General features: G+C 39.2%; 1 protein-coding gene across 1 annotated transcript in view; it reads left to right on the top strand.

The window, feature by feature from the left end:
• Sdc (Syndecan) overlaps positions 1-23,993 on the top strand; it is a 69,373-nt gene that overhangs the window by 7,748 nt on the left and 37,632 nt on the right. The window lies entirely within an intron of this gene.

Here is a 23,993-nt window from a genome sequence, read left to right on the forward strand (position 1 = left end):
TATCTTTTGTTTTTCATATTGTTTTTTTATTAATTAGATCGCAACGATATTAACTAACGAAAAATAAAAATGTATCACATAAATTACTCTCTCTTTTTCTGTTTTACACATGCAAATCATAACTCTTACATGCATTCGTTTATATATGACACATTGGTTTTATATAATTCTTACAATTATGTATTCTCAATCTAATACTTTATTTCCTTGTTACAAACAAGATTAGCAGATTTTTTCGTTGCTCTTCTCTTTTTCGACTTCTAAATCCGACTAATAAAATTTTATTAAAATCAATATCGCGGAAACGCATAAATGACAGAATATTTCAGCAATTTTGTATCGCGGCTCCACCCTTTCCTTTTCCTCTCCTGTTTTTTTTCTCTTTTATTTCGTGCGGGTATTTCGATCAGTTGCCAATTCAGAAATACTTTCAAATTTTATATAGCTCTAATACATCAGGAAATTCTTTATTATATTCGATTCGTCGTCCGGATACCGCTCTTTTTATATCTATATCAGCAGTAATTCCGATTCGCGCGGAACCTTTCCCTCTCATTCTTTCAATTTCATAGCGATTTAGTTTTTCTCTCTCTCTCTTTTTTCTTTCTTTTTTTTCTATTAACTCTGTTCGGCGACAGCCTGTCGCGCGGTACAGTCGACAATTATTCGTATCTCCCCTTATGAAATCTAACCGCCTACGACCTTCCACTTCTGGATAAGGATAACTCGCCTCGGTGCACCGAGATTCTTTAGATTTTCTCGAGCGGAACCAGAACGGAGGAAGTGATTCTCGAGAGGTTTACAATCTCTTGGCGTAGCATCGTCAAATATATTTCATAATCGTTTCAACAACAACATGTATACAATCGTGCTACGTCAAATGAACTTTTGTCTGAAAAATGCTTGTATGCAATACTTGTACGAGAAAGATAAGATAACAGTCTCTGCGAAATAGATAATTAATTTTTTGTAAACATTTTTGCACTCAAGTATATATATACTTGCTATTGCGATGACAAAATGTCGCGTATTCGCACATGTACGTTTATCTTGGACGAGGCGGACGAAACTTTCCTCCGACGCGCGCCTCTCCGAAAGTTGGTCGACGAAAGTAATCGACGTTATAGCCTTAGTTTTTCTTCCAAGAGGGTACTTCTTGTTTTAAGGATGCTTTCTGGAGATGCGCAAATATGCTTACTCGACAGTCGGGCAGGCCGAGCGGCGAAACTTGCGAGTTTGCGAGTCGCATTGTTATTCCGCGTAATTCAAATAAGAATTGAAAACTGAAATGCCGAAGTGCGCTCTCTCTATCGCCAACTTTGCCATTGTAATGTAATTGCGAAATGTTGCCGGATAGGCAGCGTTGTCTCGCCGTAAACTTTTCTTCCTGGGAGGAGATGGTACGCTTTCTCCTTTGTCCAGTCCCAGCATCTCGTCTATAAGGTAGTTATAAATTTGCTTAGAATCTCTCTTGCAAAAATAAAAAACAACGCGATAACAAGATTTCAATTCAAGACTTTGTATCCATCGTACAATTTATTTTTTCGACAAACATGTAAAGTTATTTAAACCGAGTTTTTTTCCGAGACTAATATGTACACTACCGCTCAAAAGTATTTGGCCACCTAGGTAAATTGTGTTTAAATGACTATAAATAAATAAAAATCATTCATTTATATTAATCTATATATTATATATATATTATCTATATATCTATCTATCTATCTATCTATCTATATATATAGATAGATAGATAGATATATAGATAATATATATATATATAATAATATATATATAGATAATATATAGATTAATATAAATGAATGATTTTTATTTATTTATAGTCATTTAAACACAATTTACCTAGGTGGCCAAATACTTTTGAGCGGTAGTGTACATATTAGTCTCGGAAAAAAACTCGATTTAAATAACTTTACATGTTTGTCGAAAAAATAAATTGTACGATGGATACAAAGTCTTGAATTGAAATCTTGTTATCGCGTTGTTTTTTATTTTTGCAAGAGATATATATATATATATATATATATATATATATATATATATATATATATATATATTATCTATATATCTATCTATATCTTCTCTATCTATATATTATTTTTGCAAAATATGCGTCAAGAGATGTGTTTTCTGTTCAAATGGCAGCAGATAACTGACGCAAATCTATATCCGTTACATTCTAAAATATCAAATAAACAAAAAAATTCCATGAAACACCTTTGTAGTAAAAACTTAAAAGTATTCATTCTAGGAAAAGAGCCATAAATACCTTATTTGGCTTTGTAGCTATCTGTTAGTAAACATGAAGTGATATTTATAATATAGCTATTGAGAACGACTTTCCGTTAGCGCATAAACAATAAACATCGATGAAAGGCAATAGATACAATTTCGTTTTCGAGTTTTCTCTTAAATTAAGGGTGGCCAAATACTTTTGAGCGGTAGTGTATCTCTCGAGCATCTACGCGTATCTAACGAACGAAGGAGACCGAGAACGTTTGACAAGGTTTCGAGAAAACGAGGCTAATCGCCTTTCTCTTCAGAGGCTTCATCCCATAACGCAGTTTGAAACGTCCGATAAGGGCGTCGTGTCTCGAGAGAACATCCATGTTTGGTCCAGTCTACCCACAGTCGATCCCCACGAACTCTAGCGCACCTACTCGCGCCCACGCATGGAAAGTCTACGCCGTTGCCGCGTCGCGTCGCGTTGCGTAAATGCATTGGCGTGCGTCTACGCACTCATGCACGCGTGTTGGTGATTCCTCGAAAGGGAATCGGAGTCGCGAGTGCGTCGCGGGTATTTGTCGTTAACGGTATTATATACGTTGATGGAAAGCTGTATATAATTAACGTTAGTCCGTATCGCGAGCGAAGCGTCAATTAGATATTTCAACGTCTAGTTGATTAATCGCAAATTGATTTATGCTATTGATTCGGCATGTGAAATCGTTTGAATGTATTCAGGAAATTTTATTGTCCTTTTTACTTGACATTATAACTATAAAGCTATCGCGTTAAATCGATGCGGCTAATAATAATTTATGCGCGACTTTGCTATGACGCGAATTCATTAACGCGTTGATGTAATGCGCAGGATGAGTAATTACCGATGACTGTTTCACTGATAAATAAGCGAACTGTGATCATCATCGAGCTATGCGTTCGTGTCAAGGTTCGTGTCTTTATGCGCGTTAATTATAGGAATTCACTTATCGTTTATATAATAAGAGATATGCGCGCGTTTTATTCTTATAAATTTACATAAATATTTGGGTGTTATAATTAGGATATTTGTTTCTCGACCGTGCGAGTTTACCGGAAAAGATTCGTTACGTGGGTGAGTCTTGTCGTTTCAACAGCCACACCTTTTTGAGCTCGGCAAAACCGAGGAAAATTACGTGCATAAATTACATTAGATGTATTCAGATGATTTAGATATATCTAGTTATACATTTATTACATTAAATATAATGAGAAAAATGTGTCTTTTTAATATATGCAGAGAGAATTTGATTTTATTACTATATATATAGATGAAATATTTATGGAATGAAGTTAAATATCGCGAAGCAGGATTTTAATTGTAAAGTTTTCGTTTCTTACATGCCGGAGAGGAAAGAAACACGGTTATAAAATATTTTGTTTTTAAATGGTAGCTGCCGTGTGGATCCCCCTCGGTGGGATTTTAAGCGCGCACAATATGTTTTGACGAGAGATTAACGAGACTGTCTCTCGCACATTTCTGCTACACATAGGGAAGGCTCGTTACACGAATTCTCTCCGGCTTTCCACTTCCTCCATTTCTCTCTCGTCATCCTCCGTATTTCTCTTTCTCCCCCTTCTTCCTCCCGCGCGTGTGCTCTTTCTCTCCCATTTCTCTCTTTAACTTTTGCCCGCTCCTCCATATTCCATTGCGGAGTTTCCGTTCCTCTACAACCTTTCCCCTTTGTCACGTACACTCGCGGATATAATTAATTTCAGTGTATCTGGGGCAGGGCGTAGCGTAGGGTGGGTTAGGATGCGTATTGTTCCTTGACTCTTTCATCCTTTGTGTCCTTTGACAGGATGCTCGAAATCAACGACTAGACTCGTAAGGCGAAATGAGTGTACGAGTGTACGAACGTCGTATCAACGATCGGAGAGCAGCGATTACCCTTCGCGTCGCTTGCCATACGAAATTGCGTTTTATTGAATCGCGCGTTCTTTCGCTTATCTTTTGCCGCGAGTATCGCATCTTGACCGAGGAGAAACTCCTGATAAAGTCGAGCCGAGAAGTTGCCGGCTAATGTCGCCGTTTGCCAAACGCGAACTTGGGACGACAGTATTTCGCGAATTTCTTTCGACTCGTCGTTCAAGGTCCTAGCTTCGCGCTTTGTCGAATCTCCGTAAAAAGGCGACGATAATGGCAAAAGGCACGACAAAGTAGAAGTGGAACATGAGAGCAACATGGACATGCTCTTCATGAATTATTATAGCGTTAGGCGTGATGTAGTTATTCATCTCGTAATATCGCGCTTATTTTATCCTAGTCTCGTCCGAGTGCTTTCTACGGTGCTCGTGAATAATTCTATCCTTTTCTCTCGCACTTTCGCGCCCTTTGCTTCTCGTGTATATTTTATCATCAACCTGGGTTATTTTATATACGAGAAAAATTTTTCAGGCCACGACCCGACCGCGATATTAAACCAAGTATTTATGTATGAATTTTCAAAACTATCCGAGGAGAGGGAGGGACTTTCAGGGATTATAAATAGTCTCGTGCGGTCTCGCTCAGGGTCTTACGGGATGATCTTAGATACCGGAGGATCTTACATATGTAAAGCTCGTGCTTGCGCACCGAGGACACGCGAGGTTCTGGCTCGTGCTCGAATTTGCGATCACGTCGGATGTTCGCGAGGATATTAATGCGAGGCCTCGGCACACGCGAGACTCATCGTGCGACCTCGCCAAAGTCGTAAGCGATCGATTTGTTCGCCTTTAGAGCCGATAGAACCGTCTCTCCACCGTCGCGTCTACGCCTCTTTGCATTGATTTTTTTCGAGCGCTCGATTTAATGACTTAAATACAGAGTCGAGCCATAACAGACTACTAATTCAGCGCTGACTGACCGGCACAACGATCCCGTTCAGACGATGCTGACCTTCGCGAAGCAAACGAGCCTTTTTTTTGGGAGAGTTTATTAACGCTAGTTTATGCGAAAATGTATTTTGCATCTTGTACTTTTGCGTTTTGTAAAATCTATAATAGGAAAGAAAATGATCTATATTTGATTGTGCCGTTGAATCGCTCTCTCGACGCTCATAAAAAAATTATTTGTTTCAAACATCCCAAATCGATAATTGTTTAGTTATTTAGCGGATTGCATCATTTAGAGTTGTTAGCGAAATTGAATCATTTAGATTGTTTGGAAAAAAACAATACGTATTTTTTATTTGCGTTAGAAATGAATTTATGATTCAATTTCAATAATAACGCAACGAGATAAAATCGACCGAACATCGAATATGCTCTGCAAATGAAATATCCTCGCGAATAATGTAATTCGAGTAAAATGCGAAACAGATGGAGCATATTTTTCGTTTACATTTCTACGGAAAGATTCGACTTTTGGATATTTTGGATCGAAATTTGTACCTTATTGGCCAATTTCTGCGGAAAAGATTCTCTGCCTTTCGCGGATGAATTAATGTAAATTACGTCACTCAAATATCGGTAATGGATGAAATGCGACAATTGTTGGGAAATCTCGGATCGTCGAACGTGATTGAGCATTCGCGAACAGTCGCCGATTAATTTGGCGAATACTAGAGAGGATCTGAGAGGAAACTCACTGTGCGATAGTCGAAATTACAAAAGGGCAACAATTCAAGTATACATTATGCGCATTAACGACCCCGTAACTATGGCAAACGAGAAACTCATGGGTGTATCGCTCTCGAAAAGTGTAAGAGAAGTTTGTTCCGTTAAGCTACAAAACGCTAAGGTTCGGAATGACTTGGAAACTTTGGTGCACGCGAATCTATACTTTGCACTTGCCCCGTTTCTTCGTCTCTCGCGAGATAAAGAGAGAAAGAGATATAATTGGGTGAAACGTGAAAAAAAGAGACTAGTCGAGGAATCTCCTTTCCGACGAGCGCAAGTGAGTCGAAACGAAATCATTTCGCGTTTCGCATATTTTAACTTGAAAGACGCGATGCGAGGCGACGAAGGAACTAAGAATATAAAGATGGAAATGTAGAGCTTCGGAGTTCACCGGAATATCGCCGGCGCAAATATTGTCGGAATAGTCGAAAAATTGGAAACGGGACGAACAGAGAGGAGAGTACCGGGATTTGAAAACGTGCTCGGTGCTCGCCGAGCTTCGAAAAGGATTACGCGAGAAATGCACGATATTACAATCGAGACGAGCGAGAAGGAGAGAGAAGAGGGAGTGGCAAATTTAACGTGGACATTCTTCTACTACTTCGTGCCGGCGTTCTTTAACCATCTCGGTTTTCGCCTCGACGATTTTCGCGATAATTATCAGCGAGACGCGGAAGAACGCGCGATGGGCGATGGTCGGGAGAGAGAGAGAGAGAGAGAGAGAGAGAAAGAGAGCGAGAGGGAGACGGGACAAGAGGAGCGGACGTACAAAATGAATTTGTATGCGTAGTAAGGGCGTACGCCGGCGCCGCTGAAGAGATATTGATAGAGCCGGTGCAGTTATTGGGAAAACGTGCTCTCAATATTGCAGTCTATAATTGAACGCCATTGCCACGTCAACGGAAATAGAATAGAAATTGCTATGGAAATGGCTGCGCCGACCGATGCTTGCACGAGCGTCGCGTCGGCTCGGCTCGGCTCGTCCTTCTTCGATTAACTGTAAGCGTGCCAGGTCAGCTGCCACGCTATCGGGCCTGGCCTATCCAAACTTTGACAATTTTTATAATAACGCTAAAGCGAAGAACGCGCAACGCCTGTTTTGTACGCAGCGAAACTTTCCGAAATCATTTTCTAGCACACAAGTAGAAAAATGTGCTTTTCCAAGATACATCTTGTGAGATTTTAGGATAATTTTTAAACCTGTTTTTTTTTTTCGATATGATGTACTTTTTATATCTGCATGTCTTCATTTTATATTTCTTTCTTTTTATTTCGAATAAATTAATATGGTGTAGGAAAAAGTGAAAATTGAATTTTGTCAATTTTGGAGCAAAATGCTGTGTGTAATGATATTCGATAATGATGTTTAGCCGCGGACCGCGCTCGACGCGTCAAAATATTGACGCGAAATTAAAATTGTTGTTTACAAATAAAAATCATCGTTAACCGGTGATGTAAAATAAAATTTAACGACAAAACGCTGCAATCCGCCGAAAAAAAATGTATCGCGCCGGCAGTTGATCGGAGGAAAACTCACCGGTTCTCGGATGAAAAACTAGCAGCGTTGTAGCCATCGGCTGTAAACAAAACATGGGGATAATTCGTTTTGTCATAGTGATCCAGGCTATCGATATATCCCGCGATTTTTTACGGTATACCATCGATCTGTAATTCTATCGCTGCAGCAATGACATTCGCCTATATCGATAGATGCATTTTTTTCCTTTTTTTTTAAATACAGAATCGAACGTGGGAAACCAAACGTATTGTTATGTATGTAACAGAATATATACGAAACGTCAATAACTATAAATTGTACATGTACATGTACACGTACACGTGCACGCATAGAATCTAGAGCGTCTCCGCGATGCTCTTAATGCACGTTATTTCGTTGGCGTGGATCGCCTCTCCTCTCGCTTTACTTCTCCCTTTCGTCCTCTTTCGGTCGTAAAATTGTTCCGCCAAAGTGGTCCATGGCAGTTTTCCGAATGGTCGTATAACTGCTTACCTCGACTGGAGGATTTTCCATCGGCGCGGGAAAGGCGCGTAGCGAGGAGGAATATACTCGCTCCCTTTCCGATACTTTACCACGAGAGTCCACGCGATTTTCTCGGTCGAATAGACTACTCAGCCGCCACCTCTGGGCCCTTCCGCCCTCTCCTTTGCATCGAGAGATCTTTTGAGAGGAACGAAAATTCGAAATAAGTGCGCGGAATATGCAGCGTCGAGAAGGGAACATTTCCGCGCCTCATAAGAGCTTCGCCGAAGGAACTAACGCGCGGAGAATTGGATTCCTTCTTTTGCATCTTTCGAAATGAGATTGCGTGCCTTCTCTTCTCCAAGAGTCGGAGGAGTAAGAGGATCTTTCGGAAAGCTATCTCTCCTCGTTTTCGTACGATGCGTCATTTTTCATCGCGATATCGAATTATCCCCGTAGCGGACACGTCCCTCGTTTACTTTAACCTTTAATTATATATTTTGCATCGTTATTACTTTGATATCGCGTTGCGCGATTAAGAGATAATCGAATTTCGATTGAATTTAATTGTCTGGCAAAGTGACGGAGATATCGGGATCATTAAGGCGGTGTAAGAGAGAAGAATATGATAGGAGCCGTGAATGAAACCGGATCGTCGGTGATAATATTCCTTTATCTTCCGCCAACCGGTGCGACCTACATTAAATCAAGCGACGTGGGAGTAAATGCCAATACCGAAGAATTTCTTTGGTACGGGCGAGGGAGGAGAATTTGGGCGGAGTCGAGACGCGGCAAATCGAATGCGCATTTATATTGCTCGTACGTCGCGGAGTTTCCTGGAATTTTCCCATTTCGTGGGCAATCTTTTAATTGACCTCTCGCTGCATATTTTGCAATTTATTTATGCCAACGTTATTTGTGTCACGTTATTTGCGCGTGGCGTATGCGTATGCGTGTATACGGATTTAAAGGGTGCAAAGTTTATCTCGACACACCAAGATTTTCGCGACATCGGAAAGTGTCACCCGCGATTTCGCGAGATTTATGACTCGCTCTGTCGTATTGATGTCGTTTAAAGCCATCTTTGATAGCACGTGCCGAGTATAAATTGAAACGTTTGCGATTTATCGAAAGAGAGCGCGCGCGCATTTTCGCAAAGTCAATGCGTCTAAAATCTTGCGCTTGCAAGCCGCACATTATTGTTAAATATTGTAAATTTACTAATCGTTACTAATACATTGTTGGAATTCTTAAATTATTCATGTACGATGTACACTTGGCGTTACCAACTGCGATAGAGGGAAGGTACGGGAGGCTTTACTTTCAATTTATAACGCGCTTTCCCACGACCAAGACTAGCGCTTTGCTCGTTCGTTAATCGCGGGGTTCATTTAATTACGGTGAAATGTTAAACTTGAACGTAATTGGGAGAACTGCGCGCGCCTGCCTCTCGGACGGCGACGACTTCTCTCTCCCTGTTTGTTCTCTTCGTTTGGAATATTATACAGTTCGTGCTTTACCTTTGGACTCTGCGGGAATGTTGCGTCTCTCTTTCTCTCTTTGTTTTTCTCCTTTTCTCTCTGTCTGTCTGTCTGTAGATTGAAACGGGAATTTTCAAAGTCTCCGAAGAATTTCGATAGACAGACATGTCGGAGTATTCCATAAAAGATACACAAGAGATGCACTTTTATACGCTTTTTTTCCTAAATACCGCATCGATAATTTAGTCAATAAACTATTATTATCGTTAAAAGTGCAAATATTTATGTAATCCTGTATTTTTTTAACATCTTCAAATACGTGGAATATTTTATGAGACTCCAAGATGTTCGGGCTGTTGATCATTTTATCGGTACAGCTTTTTTTTTTAAATACTTTATATACGTAAATTGCGGAAGCGCGCATTTTGCGGTGTCCCATCGGCGGAATATCTGCGATTCTGAGGTAGAAGGCATTCAGCGTCACGTATGCGCATGATTGCATTCGATGGCGATATTGCCCGAGGTATTCCAATATTAGAACGATGATGAATTAATAAAGAACAAACAATTATAAATAAAGAGAATTCGATCATGGTTTTGCACAAACTCCTCTCATCTTATATTTTTTTTCCAAATTAATATTTTTGCGCGCACCAACTATATTAATATTTATAATACACGGAAGCTTGCTTTGCCCTTAATCTTTGCATTTCGCATTATCGATGATCGTGCCGAATAATAGTCGGTGCGTGACGTACAATTTGTCTGCGAGATAGCTTAATCGATATTATCCAAACGATGTATCATGCCGAATCTTTATCTTGCCGCGGGCGATTCTACGATTTTGGTGCGAGTCATTTTAACCGGGACGCATACACATATACGCAATCATACACAGGATTTGCTATTCGCAGAGTCACGCCTTAGACAGTAGCCCGAACAATTTTCACTTAGACTTCCGACCCGTGTTCCTCGGCGGAAATTCCGCCGTCTGGAATTTATCGCGAACGGAAATATTTTCGAGACACGAGGATATTAATGCTCCGGATATAAATGCCGTTAATAGATTCGCGAATGTTTGCCGCCCAGTTGATTACTAATAATGCCTCGCTATTAGAGTTATGCGTTTTATCTTGGCGCGGTAATTAATATTATGAGTCGACATAATCCCCGATACACTTTACAGTGAACGATAGCGGCGTCGGGGCATACGTATATGTAACAATCAGCGGCAAATTATTTACGAAAATACCTGCGAATCTGTGTTATGTTCGGTAATAATTTGATATCGAAATGGCGTGTTTAACAACGCCCACTAATTAAATGGGTAGTTATTTGTAGATACGTTTACACACGAAATGTTTAAACACATATTACTGGTCACTTTTGGAAGCATTAAAGTGTTTTTTTAGATATATACGTGTATTTTTTAAAACATTTCGAGAAAAAAAGTTGCCGTAATCTTTAATTTATTTTGTGAAACGAGATTTATTTTACGAAAGTGCGAAGAGAATAAGACAGATCGATTGCATTAGCATCCGAAACCTTCGTACATCTGTGCTTTTCGTGCGCTATGCATAGGATGCATTTTTCATTTAAATCCGAACGCTTTCTGATAACATTCTGGCTCTAGTTCGAATTCTAGCGTTCCGCGATTTGTGCCCGTAAAACGAATTGAAGAGCACTATTCTCTCGCGAGTAGAATTATCCGAGAGGCATTATCGATTTTGAATGCCTCCCCGTCGAGTAAATGATGAAAAATTTTTATGTCCATTCAAATGCACTCTAGTATGAAACGCGTCGATCGAGGATAATATATATTTTTTTTTCTTAAAAAATGAATTTTATGCTTGCGTTGTATTATGGAACGTGATTCTCGATACATAAAACAATTATCGTAAGTTTATCTACGCTAAGCGTAACGTTAAAATTTATTCCCGGTACGAGAATAAAAATTAAAATCTCGCGGAAACGCTCGGTAAAATTGAATAAACGATCGCGTGAGATTCGCGGCGCGTTGAAGAAGCGTACAACGACGAGGACGATGGTGACGATGACGATGACGAGAAGTAAGAGGGGGCGATTAATTTTCTTGCCATCTACTCCATCCTTACCTCTCGACCTTCTGGGAAAGCCCCTTTTTCGTTTACCCACCCTTGCGCAACGTCAACTCTCATCCTTTTCGTCCTTCTCTTTAAAACCGATAAACATATTTGCTCGGGACCTTCTCGGCCCGACGATTACCGGGAATGCGTCTACCTAATGTAATAACGGATTAAATTCAGCAGGAAAAGTCTCGTAATGATCAAAGTGTTCGTCTCTCGGGAAGTTTATTAATAACGATGCAAAGAACGTTTAGAATCTCTGCACGCATATACATATATACACAGAACTTTCTTGTTTGTGTATGACGCGATTGAAGCCACAACTCTATGATTACCGAGCACATCCTTGACTTATCATTAATCCGTTCTATTACATCATCACGACTGCAGTTAGCAATCTCTCTCTCTCTCTCTCTCTCGCTCTCTCCCTCTTTCTAGTTTCTTGTAACATGTGAAACTTTATCGACAGATCGATCATCTCTAACACCATTAAGAAACGACATAGGGGTGAGAAAAACGGAGCGAAAGGCGTGTCACCTTTCATCGGCACTCCATCGCTACCGTAGAAAGGGCGCGGTACAAAAAGGTCCATTAGTACCTGCGACAGAAGAGTCGTCTTTTATGTAGTATTTATTTTATCCTTTTCGATTCTTCTCTTCGTATTTCTTAATGAAACTCAAACTTTATTCGATCGATCAGTCGCGACGAAGAAGCGTCTCTTGGAATTTCCAGCGAGTAATTTTTCCGCGAACGAACTAGAGATTTGTAGTATTTGTTGTTTGTATCTCTTTTTTTTCCAAGTCAAGATGGAATTTTCTCCGTCAATTTTCGTAGAGGACTACAAGTTAAAAGTCATTTCGAGATTTAATCGAAATTAGAATTTAGAATTATCCTTTAGAATTATCCGAATCGTTTCAATTCATGTGTTACTGTGCTTCGCATATTGTGCGTGGCATCCGCGACGACGCAAGAAACGCTTTGTTTTCTTTTACGACCAGCCATTTGCGATCTTAAATGTATTTACTTAGCGCAGCTGACCCGTACCTGTCTACTAATACTTCAATACGCTATACATTGCCCATTCGCTGCAACGCCGCAAACCCGTTGCCTTGCACGTACACATATATAACATAGACGCCCACTTATATACGTGAGTACCTGAATATGGCGTCTATGTAGGTATCCTGCGAGAATCATCAGCCATTCGACAACTATGATCCGCTCAACATCTGCTTGCGTACGGCAAGTACGCCATTTCAGTGACTATCGCTACAATCTGCAAAAATGTAATTTTACGTGAACTTATATATAGAAAAATAACTATAATTTATATAAAGTGTTATTATAGAGAGACAGAGAGAGAAAAGGAATCAAAACTGACATAGCTGCAGTAATTAAGTGCTGCACTTTATCAAAGTTGATATAAATTTAGTCCGCTTAGATAATAGATTTGCGCTTTTCTTAGATGGCCAAATCAGATTATCGAGAGTATTCTTCAAGTTTAAAAGTTTTTTCTGCAATTTTGGCATAATTAAATTAAATTAATATAATTTAATTTATTAGCTAATATTTTTTCAAATAATATTACACGCTTGTAATTTTTTAAATCTTTTTATCTTGTTATAATTTGTAGTGAGTATATCGATTTTAATAATCAATTTTTTAAGCGTAAACTTTTATTTTAAACTTTCCTCCATTAACATGACAATAATATATTATCATCTTAGAACATTAATCAAAATTAATTAAATAACTTTCCATTTACGCGAAATTCAATGACTTCGAATGCTTTGCGTATGTAACTTCTCCGTAGACACTACCGACTCCTTACAGCATAGACAACGAGATCCTCGCAAATTCGAAGCCCTCGCAAGGATCTAAACTCCTCCAACAAACATTCCGTCGCAAGTAACGTCCTAGACAGCCGTCTAGTTTGCTTTAGAGTAGAGATTGAGAAAGAGAGAGAGAAAGAGAGAGAGAGACAGAGAGAGAGAGAGGGAGAGAGAGAAAACAGCCTGCAAAGCTGCATGAAGTTACGGCGCCTGTGCTTGTCAGTGCGAGCTGGACTCTCTCAGAACCGGTCTTGCTACACGGCCATCGTTCCTCCTGGTACCTTATAGATCGTCCGTATAAGCCCTGCTGTCGAAGAGAGCAGCGGCGGCGTTTCTTCGGCGGCTGAACCCAACCGTTTCGTGGAAATCTCGCCGCAAAATCCAATCAGATAACTAGACAACCGGATGAGTGGAATGATTTACGAGGAACGATTTTGCACGATTGATCGTCTCGTTGCGATATCGCATTCGTGGAGAATTTTTAAGCAACATAATTCGGGAATTAGCCGAGTCGACTAGTATTCGGACGAACAAATTCCATCTAATCCGTTCCTAACAAGAACCTAGAGTATCGCGGCAGATAATCACAGTTTACACAAGATTCATACTCGCGGTAAATTCGTATTAGTAAGATCATCGAGATTATTCCAAGAAGGGAAATTTAGCTTAACGATTATGATGTAAAAGATATCTATGCTCCTTAATTAGAAGGAGAGGATATAGTATGTATGCATACAAGAAATATATTTTATTTACTACAACTTTATTTTCTTCCTCAAAATTTTTCGTTTCAGCAAACACCTTAAGGACATCATTAAATTGCGAACGGTTCGCAAATTACATTTATATACATATACGTACATTTCACACATGCCACGTGTATCTCTAATGCATCGTAGAGATATCCGATTAACGCTGCGAAACCTCGCAGAAAGCCTGCAAATTCCCGCGGTGGATCTCACAGTATTGTAACTAGGTATCTCGAATAGAGTAGAGAGAAGGATCTCTCCACGCTACTAAATAACGTATGAGTGTCAATACCTTGTTTTAAGATGACAATTGACACTTTATTTTACGCTACAATTAGCGTTAATTAGCATTAATAGCACTTTATATATAAAGAGATCATATTCTTGTAACTTGTCGGGATGCATTAATATATTATATAATCGACTACTCCGGAACTTTAGCCACATTCCGTATATATCGATATGTCATCGCATTTAAAAATGTTTTATTCATGTTAACGCTCCATCGTCAATGCTTCTATTGGATTTTACGAAAATATAGAAGAGAAAATGTCGCGGCCAAGAGGTCGCGAGCGAAGAGGATTAGCAGAGCCAGCGAGACGCACAAAATCTCTTGAAACTCTCCTCTCTCGCGTTGCTCTTAAGATATCTTCCATACGTGCACGGGCGATGCACACGCCCCTGTAAATATTTACATCCCTACGAGCGAGAGATCGCTGTCTGTAAGATTTCGGGAGAAATCGGGAGAATCATACGCTAAATTTAGTAGTCACGTGTCTTGCACGTACGTTATTCAATTTTGTAACGCGCATAAGTCATGGTAGATGCAAATCTCGCGCAAACGATCTCTTCTTCCGTAACGTCTTTATGCAAAAGAAAAATTGGCGCGAACGATATTACATTATTAATTTTCCCTTCCAGCAGAGACGACTAGAGATGGCGTGAGTTTTAGTAGTCCTTCCTTTTTTTCCTCTTGCAACAAAACCGCTTCCGCCGCGCATCCGCGCCGCGGTCTCCTCCCTTTCTCGTTACAGGTGTACTAAATCGAGTTGACCCTTGAACTTTGTAACTTTGTTGGGAGTTTACTCGAATTAGCCGTAACCGTCGCGCCAAGTCGTCGGAGTGCGCGACTTCTTCGTCGCATTGTATTTAATTTCCTGTCGACCATCGCCCGACATCTTTTCCTTTTTGCATGGCGCAAAGGGCGGAAAGGGAGGAAACTGTAATCGCCGCATAAATATGACCGCTGCGATAGTAAGAAATGCATTTAATTTCCTGTTTCGTCGCGTTACATTTCCGCGTACATTTTTCTCGCGTTCTTTTCAAGGACATCCCGTTTAAAATCGAACACTTTTATCATAGATCGAAGATTCGGCGAGATCAAATCGCTCAATTGCTCAGAAACCTCTCGAAAGTGTATATAAAAGCGGTCGCGAGTTGTTAATTTAAGATTCGTTTATCTTTTTTCAAAGAGATCCGCGTTATCGAGAATCCGGTCGCCTTTGACTTTGATAAAGATAATATCGTTTATTTCTACGATAACATCCGCCTGATACGTTTCAAAATTTTACCACGAGAGTTGTTTTGTAGATATAAGCATCATCCTCGTATATAATTACAATATACATTATTATTATATGTGTACCACATATGTATATAATAGTTTTGCATTGAAAATGCAGAATATTGTGCATTTCAAAGCATCACGACAACTCGATGCATGTACGCGCTACGCGATATATGGCGCTACGCATAATTACGAAACGCGGTGATTTAATTAATTCCTATAACATTCGCACGCTATAAAGTTTCCAAGATGTTTATGCACGAGCGAATGCGTGGCAACGCGTTTCCCGTCACCGCGCGCCTAATATGTGCATTTCCGGTAGACGGTGCGATAGTGCCGCGTCTGTGCATTGGAGGCGTCTGGTATTTTTCCATAAAGGTACTTTAAATCTCTATATATCGATACAAACGCGTCTGTGCATATAATTGATCGGCGCTTCGACAGAAAAATTTTCGGAACGTTGCGTTTTTCGCGTAGCGCAAATTTTTGCGGTATAACCATGAATGTTTTAGCAAAAATATTTGCAGATTTATTCGCGTAAACGAATGCGCAAGACGTATCATTCCTATAGTGATTTATCGACGTTCCGCCAATCGTCCAGTATTGAAAAGTGAGCGAGCAGCGCATTATTTAAACTTTTAACAGAGTCACGATACTTTTGTTCCCATTTTTTTTCGGGCGCGCATCCATTCCGAATTTCATCGTAGCTTTTAGTCGCGATCGGATCATTTTTTTTCTATTTTGTCGTTGCATTCTTTTGCCGCGTGCAATATCACGCTCGCATTCGGCAAACAGCCGGCTGCATCCGTCAGATAAGCCAAGCCACGTGTGCTCGTATCGACGTTCATAAGTGACGTTCGACGTCTATTGTCGGCAAACAAGTGACGCGCTAGAAAAACAATGAAAAATGGGCGAAAAAAATGCGTTTAAAAAAATTCGTCGTTGACTAATTTACATATTGCATTATCGATAAAAATACTCGTCGTTCGTTGAATTAAAAAGTTGCTGACTAACCGCGCGATATTCGATATCTTACTTCGATAACGTTGGACGGACGGGTTAAAACCGCTGATTAATATATCGTAATTGCGCCCGAATCGTGGTAAACAATTGGCAATAATCGTAAAATAAATCGATAATGTCGACCGACTCGGATTTAGACGCGCGGTACACAGAGATAGGATTCAATGCCACATAGTCATTTATAAACCGCTTGCATCATTTCCAAAGAGAATATCGTCGATATAACGCTCATGCTTCGGATGGCTCAGTAATTATTATTAATTAATACATTGTGCGCGCGTTCCCTCCGTGTTATTAATTACAAATCATAACGCGGCACAGGGACGCTTTACGTACACAAATTACACGGAAATATGGGAAAGAAACTCTTTTGTGCGTTGCGAGCTTTGTATCTGAGAGATATCTCGACGAGAAAATTAAAAATAATGAAATACATAAAAATGACGGACGCGCACACGTGTTAATATTTTATGCACGTACTGTTTACAGATCCTGATTAAACTCGCGCACGTACTTTTATAGTTTGTTGCGCTTGAAGAGAGAGATCCGGCCGCGTAATTATTTATTCAGCTGACTTGACAGTGACAAAGAATGCGCGCGTATTCACGCATCCATAAGTCGAGGTTGCGTATAAGGGCAGCGAATTATACAGATCTCTTTGACACAAATTGTCGTTGAAACTTGACGACAGTCTGAATACGACAGGATTTCTTTACGAGTAAAATGTTTTCTCGATGCATATGTCGTTTGTAAAATTGTGGCTACTAATCATACTCGTTTCCCGTTAAGAAAAGTTCCAAAAGGAAAGTCTCTAATTAAGCGTAACATGAAATCCAGTTTTCAAATTTCACTTTAGCAAATTGATTAATGATTTATTGATTTTTTTAAATTAGTTAAAATCATAAATGATAATATATTGTATAATCTTTTCTATTAATATTATTATCTATTGTACGTTTCAGTGCGTTCTTTCATAGAATATAATACATGTATATTGATCTCACCATTCACGATTTACGATTTTCTTATCTTGCGGCGCTATGCACCGCGCATTCTATTTACAAAATTAAATCGTTATGACATCAGTGGAAACAAAGTAATTAAATCTGCTCTGTACCTACCGCGTGCATATTGCCATGTGTTTTTATAAAGGAGTTACTGTACCGCAGAAGAGCGATACGAACGTAAATATTATGCGCGGGAATGGTATACAGCCTCTGGTAATAAAACAGGGCGCGTAGAATACCAATGCGGGGGCATTTGCATGCACGAAAAATAGAATATTAAATTTATCCGTATTTGTTTCCGGTAACCTACAGTATACGCGCGTGCAGCTTTCGTATTAATTATATCCATTTTCTTGCAACTGATATTTGAACGGTTTTAATTTTACAATTAAAACGCCATATCGATATAACATAAGATTTCTCTCTGCTATGTTTCTTTCTTAGGAATTTTATATACAACACATCTTTAACATATCATTCATATGTGTCTTCGATAAAATCTGCATTTTTCCCCCCTGCATACTTTCTCTTTCCCATTTTAATTCATATTATTGTATTATAAAATCGTCCATGTGTTGTGCTGCGAATGCTACTGTGCGGATGGTGCGATATTCGCACGAGAATGAAATATAAAATATAAGCGAGATATATCGAAAACACTATAGAAGCAGAATTTTTCTCCATATATTGACAGTAGCATAAATGAGACGCATAAAAAAGCCACGTAGAGAGTATTGAAATAAAAAAGTTGCCTTCGCAATATGATCTCAGTCGTGGAATATTTAATTAAATAAAAAAAAGGACTATACATATCTCTGTTTTTCGTTTATGTGGAATCAAACGCTTTACGAAATATTTAATTAACACTTTTTATGTGTTAGCTCTCGCCAGGAATATGGGGTGCGTTCTCTAGTGGTTGCGGTTTTCTGGCATATGGCGATGTACCGGTTTTTTAATATAAACCTCGCTGACGTGGTATTGAATCGAGCGCGAAACATCGATTCTCAATTTGGCAGCGAGCAGAGAAAAGCTGGAAGAAGCGTCTTCTTCGCTTCTTCCTTAAGAAAAAAAAAGAAAAAAATTCGCCTCTCATATTTCTTTCCATCCATTCTGCCCTTCCTCATTCGTTCCTTCTTCCCTGTCCATCGATTTGAACGTCACTCAGCCGTGACATGGCTTTTCCCGCTTGCTCGCGGAAAGGGTTCTCTACATTCTCTTTCTCCTTCTACGATTTTATACAATCTCTTCTGCTACTTTGTTTTCCGCTTCAGTCTCTTTTTTCTTCTTTTCACAGAATGTGTTCCCGCCGTTATATGTGCATTTGATAGAATTTGAGATATAAGATTTTGCCATCATAGATATGTAGTATATATATATATATGAGTTTTGGAAGGAAATAATATAAAATGGAACGCACACGCGGTTTAAGTAGAAATTATCGAATTTATGCGGATTATTCGTTCCTCGAATAATTCGCGCGTTAGCCATTTCTCGATTGGGTACTAATTGGCTAATTAACGCCTAGCTGCGAACCGCAGCGAATGGATCGATCTAGACTAGTCTTGCGGTGAGGTGTTCGATCTGCGGTCCAACACCTGCTCGTGCACCCGTATTGGAGATCAGGGAAAATATTGAACATACTTAAAAGATTCAAATAGAAAAAGATTATTTAGGAGGGTCATTATTAGAAAGATTATTAAGGGGAAGAAACCTATTTAAATTATTTTATCCAACTTTTGAGGAGAGAGATCTGGCGAGCAATTTTTATACCGGCCACTTTACTCCATTATTATACGAGATGTGTGCATGGTTCTTATCATCTCGACAAAGTTGCATTACAACTTTGTGAAACGCGTGCGCCCGTTATTTTCTTACGAAATTGCGCTTCGCCCATGCCGGGCGCGCGACTCGAGCAATCTACGATTCCGGCGACTTTGATCGGCAATTGGGAAATTGCAGGAATTAGGTCTCGTGACGTCAGCCAATCGGTGAACATTACCGTGATTGGACACTTAAAGTTACCCGAAAGGAAGGTCACTTTCGTGCTTGTGCGCACATTTGGCAAAATGTTGTACGTGACAGTGCATACGTTGCGACCGAGGAGAATCGAAATTGACCCCTTTCGAAATAATTTTAGATATTATTGCATAAAGATAATCCCTCCCATTACACATATATACTTTAAATACATAATATTATTAACTCGATACGTTAAACAAAATAATTTAATATGAAAATGTATCGTCATTATTCTGTTATTCCATTTATACATCGCCGAGCAGCTCTCTGCGGAGGTTTATAGATAAATTTTTCTTTTATATCAAATATATAGAGATAGAGCAAATAAGAGCCAAGCTCAAGGGATTTTCTTTTTTAATAACAGAGTCGTGTATCGCTCGTAATGCGGAAATTTATTGCAAAATTGCGAGCACAAATTTACCTTATTTATCGCTGTTTACGATCAAGCATCATTCTTGACGTGCTTATCTGTTAAATAAACTAACATTATTTAATGAAGATTACGGCTTACACTTATACACGGTCAACGGTATTAATCCGGTATTAAACAATTGTGCGATTTGCGCATGAAAAATGTCAACTTGCGATCTTATATTATATCATATCGCGCGTATCTTTCTTCGTTGTTTTTTAAAAGAGTCTTAAATGGTCACGGTCGCGCGTGCAAACGGCCAGAAACATCCAGGATATCCGTACATTGCGCATTTCAATAAACAGCACGAACCGACTGGATTGTTATGTTTCTTTTCTGAAACAACCTGATCGGGATGACGTAGTACGTTTATGCGCATTCATACAGAAAATCAACATATTTTTAACTTTGAGAGAAAAAGAAATACGGAGGAATGTTTAATACAATAACATGGAGAAAGTAGATCGCCGTACATCGGCGAATGTATGTCGATGCATCGCCGAGACGTCTTGCGCTTTTCTCACGATCCCCGATGAGGATTTCTCATTGGATCAATGGGATTAAATTGCTTTTCCATTAGCGACCATCGTCCGGTTTAAATTAGATTTCACCTAATCGAAACTGTCCTCGTCTGCGGGGCGCGCAAACGCGCGTCGATTTCCGTCTCCCGATTTTCCGATTTAAATCCGGCACGAAGGCCAGAAGGCTCTCGAGGCGCGTAAACCTTCCGCGTTTTTTGCCGTGAGTCACGGAAAGAGAAACGAAATTGAAAAATACGAAGAATTTAATTCGATGAATGTACGATTTTTGCATGCCCGGGTGAGGCTCGCAGCCCTAAATCACTCCGGGTGTGTTTGCTACAAGAGGCGTGGACGCCAAATGGCCGCCTATCACAGGCCGAATAATTAAGTCCCGTAATTAGCCGAATTAAAAGCAGGGAGATTACGCCGGAACGAGATTAGTTAATTATTCCCGCGTATTCCGTTGAAGTAGTTTTTCACGCGTCGGGCATATGGAAAACTGTTGTCGTTGGGGGAGGAGGGAAGAATTATACAAATAATTCAGACGCTTAAAATTCGAAGTTGTCGAAAACAGCATTTATCTATATGCTGATCGTAATTGACAAAATTAAGAGAGAGAGCGAGGAAATTTTTTATTACTCTATTTTTAATCTCTGATAAAGTTATCTTGGGCCGTGTGACTTCATTTCCCCATCTGTCAACATGTCAAACGCAAGCGCATCTTTTCGCGAATGCACCGCTTGCTTGCTTATCGCTTCTCTCTCTTTGGTAGTGCAAAACTTAATAATAATGGATTCTTATCGATTCAAGGCTGCGAATTACCTGGCAAACTTTGATTGAATTTCAACTAGGCAAGACATTACACAACAGCACAACAGGTCGTTGATCGAAAATTTAATTTGTCATGATATCGCGAATAAGTCAACGACAAAAGCTGTCAATGCATGCTTGATCAGCGGGTTTATTTTTGTGTACGTGCTCTATGCGATTTTAAATCAGCGTGATGACGACAACGAAAACGACGACGAAAATGTGCCGACAAAGTTTTTCGAATAATTATACACACTATATGTGAATGTTTGACATGTGCTTCCTCACAGAGAACTTTTGCATAGAGAATTTTTTTTCTTAATTTCAAGCCTTGAATTTTGACGCGACGATGACTAATTAAAAATCTCTCGTCGCGACGTAGAAGAAGTCGGCGAATTAATCGTCGACATCGTTGGTGGTCGCGAGAAACTAAGGAAGGAGAGAAAGAGAGAGACGGAAAGGGGAAAGGGTTCGGGGAGAATGAAAAAGAAACCTAAAGGTCGATCGGTCCTGCCCCTGATGCTTGTGCGAAGGATATAAAAAAAGAAACATTACATCGCATTCGCGCATGCTGCTGCTTCTGAACTTTATAATAAACCATAGAGTGCGGGTCGTCTCAAAGAGAAATGTAGAGAGAAAGAGAGAAACGAAACACTAATCAGTGTGCTACATTCAACAAAATGTTGAATTAATTGTCAGCGTTGTTGGTGGTCGAAGACAAACTAAGTCAAAATTAATAAAATAAGATTTAGAATTAAGCACAGAGGACGAAATCATGGCAAAAGAGATAAATAGTTGATAAGACAAACGGGGATTATTAATGAATTATGGATTTTAATTAATCTTTTCAAGAAAAGAAAGATGGAAAATTCCCTTATTCTATATATTAAATATAATTATTCGTAAAATAAAAAGATTGATTAATTCTCTCATCTCGAGCAAAGTGCTGAAAGGTCGAGTTTTTAATTGGCAATTTCTACAACGATCTAGATACAATATCCGTTGTGCGATAAAATTTTTTTGAAGGAAAGGACGATGTGACGTTTTTGCAAGACAGGTTTATCTGACTCTCTGCTTGGCTAATATAGATCGATGGCATCGCGTGTATCGCAAATTCGCAATTGTCATGTGAAAAACGAAATACCGTAGAATTTTGTGGAAAAAAGAGCGCGGAACATCTAGTCTTTTCATGTATAATGCATGAGCGACAGACGCCAGAGGATTCGCGGCGACGACGGCGATTATTCGCTACCGGATGTACCCGCTGCAGATCGAGTATTTTCAGCTAAATTGCATGTCTATCTCGTTTAGACCGTTCTGGGCGACGTTCATTCCAAGCAATAGACTGGCACTCGGCCGACTTCTTTTTCCCTCTGGCGAGCCCTCTTCAATCAGACTCGATCGATAGTCACGAGAACGATGCTTTCCTTACAAAGTTTTAAAGATTGATGAAAGGCTTATAATTGGAAATGTCACTCTGAGGCATCTACTGAGTTTGCACTATTTTAATACACACCAACAAAACACAGAAATCTCCTGCTTTTCCGTTTGTTTCTTCAGCCGTTTCGTTAAAAACAAAAATTGCATCAGCTGAAAACTTAATCATCGGTGCTATATACGAAAAAGAATTGAGAAAATCAAGAAACATATATATGCGATGTCTTAAAACCATCTTTTAATAACAAATTATTTGACCAATTTAATTATTTTTAACGAAAGAACAGTCATTGTTTGTTGCAATTTTTCATTATTTTTTGTATCATATATTTTTAATTAAATCTGAAATTTTTCAATTTGATTCAATTAAATTTCTGAAAAATGTAATTTTGATATTCATTTTTCTTGTTTCTCCCAAATGTGAAAAGCTTTTCTTTTATAATCATTTAATGTCGAAAATTATAAATATCTCGATCTTTTTATTAAGACAAAATGTTCCAAGTTGTAGAATCTGCCAAAAATCATTCGATAATTTTGAAGCACTCTGTATATCGTGCAAACTACACTCCTACAGACTAATCATATTTAATTATCATATAAATCATATTTATGTACCGTGTAATTGGCAGATATTACAATGAATATTTTCTCTTTTTATTTTTTCTTTCTTTTTCCCTCAAATCTACGAGAAACCTATATGAAGGAACCGTAAGAGGAAGAACCCCCTTTTGTAAGCGCGCGTGCCCAGCTTTCGAGACTCCCCCTTTTCTTGGTGCAAGGCACGACCACTCTGCGAGTCAAGCACTCGGATGAAGGCCTCTCTTCTTCGCCTTCCTTCCTTCTAGTCTCTCTATTTTCCGGCGCGTCCCTTGTTCAATTTGCCGGCTGCGCTAACGAAGCAATCGAAAGAAGGAGAGGGAACTCAAGCAAAGGGCGATGAGACAGATAGATAGAGCTAGAAGGAGAGAAAAAATGCAACTACTAAAAATCGCTCCAAGTATTTTCTTTGATATGACAACAGATTTGAACGAAGCTTTATCAAAGATTAAGCGATATCATTTATATAACGAGTAGAACAAATGCAATTCTACGGAACGAATATTATGATCCTCAAATAGAAATCGCAATGTAATAATTAAACTATACACTACATACGCTGACATGTT

Source organism: Camponotus vicinus, unplaced genomic scaffold (genome assembly GCF_025532165.1).
Source record: "Camponotus vicinus isolate PSW18456_S1 unplaced genomic scaffold, iyCamVici1.0 SCAF_12, whole genome shotgun sequence".
Classification (NCBI taxonomy): Eukaryota; Metazoa; Arthropoda; class Insecta; order Hymenoptera; family Formicidae; genus Camponotus; species Camponotus vicinus.